The sequence below is a fragment of the Dipodomys ordii genome, unplaced genomic scaffold (genome assembly GCF_000151885.1).
Source record: "Dipodomys ordii isolate 6190 unplaced genomic scaffold, Dord_2.0 Scaffold62, whole genome shotgun sequence".
Lineage (NCBI taxonomy): Eukaryota > Metazoa > Chordata > Mammalia > Rodentia > Heteromyidae > Dipodomys > Dipodomys ordii.
Window position 1 is genome coordinate 8,487,134 of NW_012267278.1, and position 7,123 is coordinate 8,494,256.

Consider the following 7,123-nt stretch of genomic DNA (forward strand, 5'->3'; position numbering starts at 1 on the left):
TCATCTTATAAATGCGTTAGAAACACATGCATGAAAGAAAAAAAACATTAAAATACATATCTAAGGGTTCATTTTCCTAACATCACATTATCTGACCAAAACTCTTAAATGTAAGACAAAAGAGGAATTTGAATAGTAGGCCCTATCATGCAAGCCAGCAGCCCTAACTATAAGACTTAGATCGCCCATGTGCAGTACATGAACAGAAGTGAGACACGGGGATTTAAAACACCTGAGGTCCACACGGTGCCCTGGCAGCCATGAAGTAGTGTCAAAAGCCACAGCTGATGTTTCAGGAAAGTTGGCAGGCTTAGCTAGCTTGCAGCAGCACAAGAATGTAGGTAAGCCATGGTTTGAGGAACTGAGCTATGGGAACAGCTGTGGATCGGCAAAGGGCTGCAGTGGCCCTGCTGCCTCAAGCCATTAGTCATGACCTGTGACCTCATCTCCTTGGGCACGAATGCCATCTGGAAGTATCCCAAAGAAGCTCATGGCCAATGTCCACCAGACTATAGTTTTGTTTTGTTTTGTTTTTTGTTGTTCATGGGGCTTGAACTCTGGGCCTTAGCTCTTCAGCTCAAGGCTAGTGCTCTACCCCTTGAGCTACAGCGCCACTTCCAGTTTTCTGGTGGTTTTTATTGGAGATAAGAGTTTCACCGACTTTACTACCCAGTCTGGCTTTGAACAGTGATCCTCAGATCTCAGCCTCCTGAGTAGCTAGGATTACAAGTGTGAGCCACAGGTGCCCCGCTTTATAGTTGGTTTTATATAAACTGAATATATTCACAAATTTTTTTGGGAGGGGTCCGGTCGTGGGGCCTGAACTCTGGGCCTGGGTGCTGTCCCTCAGCTCTTCAGCTCAAGGCTAGCGCTCTACGACTTGAGCCACAGTGCCACTTCCGGCTTTTTTTTTTCTTTTTGCTTATGTGGTGCTGAGGAATTGAACCTAGGGCCTCAGCATGCAAGGCAAGCACTCTACCACTGAGCCACCTTCCCAGCCCCCAGAAAAAATTTTTAAAGATAAAATTCCACTATTAAAATCTTACTGGTAACTTTATACTTTGCTTAAAGATCACCCATTCATCAGCCTAAGCTAGTAGGCTCCCAAACCCTATATCTATAGTCACCTGTGTGCATGCTATCCCCATCTGTGAGATCCAGTTCTCTATCATTCCAGTAGAGAGAGACTTCATTGTAGTTATGTAGATGAAGAGTCCAAAGGAAGGAGGTCACAGTGAACTGAACATGACATCCATTTGTTTAGTGTATATTAATTACAGTGCTTGCCACTCATGGAACTAAGAGATGGATGAGCGGTGGAAACGAAGTGTGTGTGTGGGGGTGGCATGTTAAATGTTCATGCTCAGACAACTGGACCACCTTTGTGTATCATCATCATTGTTTCACAGTGCATCCACCATTAGGATAGACTTCATTATTCTCTTTGATGAGTTTCTGTCACTTGGAGATAATTGGCATTAATTCTGGAAAGTTTCTCTTTCTAACAAAGAGGTGACCAGGCCCAGCGTTCCTGTATCTAGATATGGACCATTGTAGTCGCTGTTTAGATAATATCAGTAGGTGAAAGCATGACCTCTTCTGGTTTCCTTGAAGGTGTGAAGCGCTTAGAACTACAAGTTGATCCCGTGTGTCGGCTGTAGATTAGAGACTAAAAAGTGGCTCAGTTCTGGCTTGGTTCATAACTTTTATTCATACAACTCTTGCCACTCCATTCCCATCCCAGAATTTCAAACCAGTAAGGGGACTCCACTACATAATGGTGATCATGATGGCGATTGTGACAGTAGACACTTTGGGGAACACATTAGTCTCAGTCTTCCTCACTATCTTACCAAGTCATTTTAACTGCTGGGCGCCGGTGGCTCACGCCTGTAATCCTAGCTACTCAGGAGGCTGAGATCTGAGGATCGCGGTTCAAAGCCAGCCTGGCAAGAAAGTCCGTGAGACTCTTATCTCCAATAAACCACTAAAAAACCAGAAGTGACGCTGTATCTGAAGAGCTCAGGGACAGTGCCCAAGCCCAGAGTTCAAGCCCCACGACCAACAAAAAAAAAAAAAGGAAAGAAATAGGTAGTACTGCTATTATTACTGTTTTTCCATTAGATAAAATTGAGACTTGAAGAGATTACATAAGCAAAGTTCCAGATTACAAAGTTACAGATCAAAATACATTTATATGAACCATTCACCTTTCTATGTCAGGATGTAACTCCTAGAGTTCTTCATAAGAATCTTGTTGATCTTATCCTTTTCTATAAACATGATAATATTTGTTAAGTGAACGAATGACATGAGATCACTGAGATTTCTCAAATAAGGGCTCATAGAATGAAATAAGATAGATGAATCAGGGGAAAATGAAATCTTCCATCAGGACATAATTCAGACAGCAGATCCTTACAATTCAAAGCCCTAGGTATGCTGGGAAGCAGGGGTGTTGACTAGGATGAGTGGTTGTTCTGTTTTAGACTTCATGGCTGCCGAAATCTCTCCAATGACTTCTCTTTTCTGTTCATTAGTAGGAGTCTCCCTCTCAGTGATTTTTTCCCCCTCTGATATATAGTTTGAAAATAGCAAAATAAAAAATAAAAAAGGCTATCAGCCCAGTAACTTAATCTCATCATGACAATGTTTACTTAGAAAGGAAAAAAGTTGAGAACAATTATTTTAGGCCTTTATTTTTAAATAACTAAAACTGTGAAAGTATTACTGCAATGCAAGTAAAGGCATCATCTGTTAGTTCTTCTGATTTATTCTCCACATCACGCTCTGCTTTGTCATATTCATTTTCTTATCACTTTTCAGACTTCTCAACACATATTTCTCTTAAAAACTACTCTCATTTCCTTTAAACACATTCTTCCTTTTGCCGGTCCTAGACATCATGAATAAATTGTGTATGTATGAAGATGTCACTGTGTATAGAAGAACGATGTGAATCAGAATACATTAAACTGACACTGTCAGTCTTCTTTCAACACCAGCCTCACAAGCATAAATTTCCTTTGTTTTGTTTCTTGAGGAAAAAAATGTTGTTACCCATAAAGCATTCTCAACTGTTTATGACCAGTTTTCTGAGGTCATAGTCCAAATAAGTGTCAGATTTAAGAAATGAGAAAGTTTCATACTTAGAAGAGTTTCAAGAGGGAACTCTTTCCTAAAGTAACCAGAGGGAGATGGGCTTAACCCCAAAGACACCACGTGAGCAGAGACTCAGAGGGAGCATAGGGCTTCTCTGCAAAGAATTCTTATGAAGTTAATCTTTTATATACTTGGGGTCAATTTTCATAGATTGAATATCACCCTTCAATTTAATGAAAACTTACTGAATGGATGTCATGTAAAACTTCTTCAAAAATCATTTTTAAACTAAGCATTAATGATATCTAAATAGAATAATAATTTAAATATACTTTTAAAATAAGATTTTTTAATGTTTTTTAAAGATTAATACTTAGAGCTAGGCACTGGTGGCTCATGCCTGTAATCCGAGCTACTTAGGAGGCTGAGGTCTGAGGATCACAGTTTAAAGCCAACCAGAACTGGAAAATAAATAAGACTCCTGTCTCTGGTTGAGCATACACACATACACACACACACACACACACACACACACACACACACACACACACACACTTAACAACCACCCATGAACTAATATTTTGTTTCTTTATATTTAACTAATAAGCAGTTGCTTAAGAAAAAAAATCAGAAGCCAGTGGTTCTTGCCTTTTAGCTATTTAGGAAGCTGAGATCCAGAAAACTAAGGTTCAAAGCCAACCAGGGCATAGAAGTCCTCAAAAATCCATCTTCAAAATAACCAGCCAAACGATAGGTTGGAGTTATGGCCTCAGTGGCAAAAACACAAGTTTAGCAAACAGTAAAGTCCTAAATTCAAACCTCAGTACTGCTAAAAAGAAAAGACAAAGAGTGTGGTGGTTGTTGAGCTTTATGTGTTGGTAGCCTTTGCTCTTGACAGCGATCATATGCCTGGAGGGAAGGCAGCCTACTTTCTGCCAACATTTATGGCATGAGATAAAGGATGGGAGGTTATTTTTTTTTGACATGGATTCACATTGATTGATGATTTGAAATCATCTAAGTGAACTGATAAAGCAAGAAACTTCTTATAAATATGACATGTCAAAAGGATTCACAAAACTTGTGAATCTATATACTTGTATATAGAATTACTGCCTATATGCCAATGTGCCTTAGCTTCAGATTCCAATACTTACAGGAAATATTAAAGATGAAGTAGGAAATATTAAAGATGAAGTATTTAGTCTCCAGGAAATACTATACATGTGATTTAGTATTAAGTTTAGTTTGGGGATTTTTTTTTTGAGACAGAGAATTTCTGTGTCACTCGGAATGATCTTGAACTTCCGAGCTAAAACCACCCTCCTGACTCAGTTTCTCAAATAGTTGGGACTACAGGTGCATGCCATGCCACTCACTGTGCTTGCCTTACTAAACACAGAGTTTTAACTACCACAAAGAAAAGCAGTGGGCCGGGTTCACACCTGTATTCCTAGCTACTCAGAAGGCTGAGAAACCAGGATCGCACTTCAAAGCCAACCTGAGCAGGAACATCCTTGAGACTCTTATCTCCAATTAACCACCAGAAAACCAGAAGTGGTGCTGTGGCTCAAGTGGTAGCAGTACTCGCCTTGAGCTAAAGAGCTCAGGGACAGTGCCCAGGCCCAGAGTTGAAGCCCCACGACTGACAAAAAGAAAAATGAAGAACAGTGATTACTTAGGGTAATTAAGTTCATCAAAGAGACATGAACCAAGGCTGTAGATTTACTTTCAGAGCTTTTAATGGGCTTCCTCCTTTCCCATTCCTAGATGTTTCAGGGGATTGAGGCCTGGGAGACAAAGGAAGCAAGCAAAAGATATGCAGAGGTGGATGGGCTAAAGAAATTTGGATTGACAGATTTCAGTAGTCCAGGTATTGCCTTCAAGAAGGGAGTCCCTGACTTTTCAGTCTTACCTTTTATATCTTATCTTTTATTAAACATTAAAAGGAATTCATGCGCAGCCAAAGATGATAATCACAAGATTATACTTACAAATATTAGATAGGAAGCCATTGGTGTTGGAAATGTACCTATTTAGCGTGCCTGTTGACTAAAACATGGAAAGCTGTATTTCTAGAGAGTATATTTGGAGAAGAGATATTGAAATTCATAAATTATCTGGAGACAATGGAAACCACTATGCATAATTCATTGGAGAAACATTTGCCTTTGTCTTAATTTAAATCATCATTTCCAAAAATGCATTTCATTGCAGGTTCCAAAGAGTTATTCATTTGAATGTATAATTTTCTTTACAGACCTGTACAAATGAGTTAAAAGCAGCTATCATGGAAGATAATCTTTGTCATGTATCTTAAGTTATTAAATTATTATGCTAGGTTTTCATATCTCCTAAAATTTCTCTTAAAATTGGTTTTTTACAACCTAAATAGCAAAATGAAAATTGAAATAATTAATATCACTGATTTCTATGAATAGCTGTGCTGATGCTTTTAAAGCAATATGAGCTGGCACTGGTAGCTCATACCTGTAATTCTGGCTTCTTAGGAAACTGAGATCTGAGGGTCACAATTTGAAACCAGCCTGGGCATAAAAGTCTGTGAGACTTTTATCTCCAAATAACCACTAAAAAGCCAGAAGTAAGGTGTAGTTCACGGGGTAGGACACCCGCCTTGAATGAAAAAGCTAAGTGAGAGCATGAGGCTCTGAGTTCAAGCTCCAGTACCAGAACACACAAAAAACAAACAACAACAGCAAAATTATGCACTGACAGGCTATAGCTGTATGTGAAATCCTTTGATAAGTTCAGCCACTCACTCATTTATCATTATTTTGCCTGAAAATGGCTCTATAGCTGTTAGTAAATACTTTGGCATTAAATTTCAGCATAAAGACAACACAAGTTAATGTTTATGTTAGCTGAATTTTTGTTTCAAATAATGGAATAGAAAAATAAAAGAGAACAGAGGCAGAGTAGAAAAATAAAGACTAAAGTGTTAATAAAGAAAAGAGAGCTTATGCCCATAAACCTAGCTGAGATTATAGAATCATGGTTCAAAGCTAGCCTGAGCAGGAAAGTCTGTACGACTCCTATTTCCAATTAGTCACCAGACAATCAGAAATGGTGCTGTGGCTCAAACGGTAGAGCACTAGCCTTAAGCAAAAGAACTCTGGGACAGTGATCAGGCCCTAGATTCAAGCTCCACAACTAACAAAAAAAAAAAGAGAGAGAAAAAAAGAAAAGAAAGAAAGGAAAATATAACAGAGAGTTGGTTATTGCCTTGAAAGCATATGTCTGAAATGTTACACTAATTTTTTTCTCCCAGTACTTTCACTGTTAACATTACATGCAAAGCCTTGCATAAAGCCTTTAGCCATTGAACACCCCTAGAACATGGTTGTCTTACCAGGGTCCCCTTGGAATCTTGTGACAATCATAGCTCACACTGTCTTGAGAAGTGGACAAAACTCTGTGACTATTATTATTGCTTCTTCTTTTTTGTTTTAATCATCTTTCTATGTATCCTTAAAATATATATTATCCTTGTCTATACTTTTAACTTCTAAATCAATGAAATCATAGTATGTGACTTTTTGCTTTGTCCAATTATTAGCTTTTAAACCTCTCCATGTGTTGTGTTTACCTAGAATGGGTTTTTAAGGTATTTCATTCTGTGATTATGTCAGTCATTTACTGGTCCATTCCAATGTCATTGAATATTTTGACTCATTCTAGGCTTATCTGGAGCATCAATCATAGCATTTAGAGTAGTGTCTCATCCCATTCTGAACTGTATATATCCCTTGCTTAGGATTCCAAGATCTCATAAAATGATCTTTTATCTTTATTAAGAAAAGATATTATCGGGCTGGGAAGGTGGCTCAGTGGTAGAGCGCTTGCCTTACATGCATGAGGCCCTGGGTTCGATTCCTCAGCACCACATAAGCAAAAAGAAAAAAAGCCAGAAGTGGCGCTGTGGCTCAAGTGGTAGAGCACTAGCCTTGAGCTGAAGAGCTGAGGGACAGCACCCAGGCCCAGAGTTCAGGCCCCACGACCG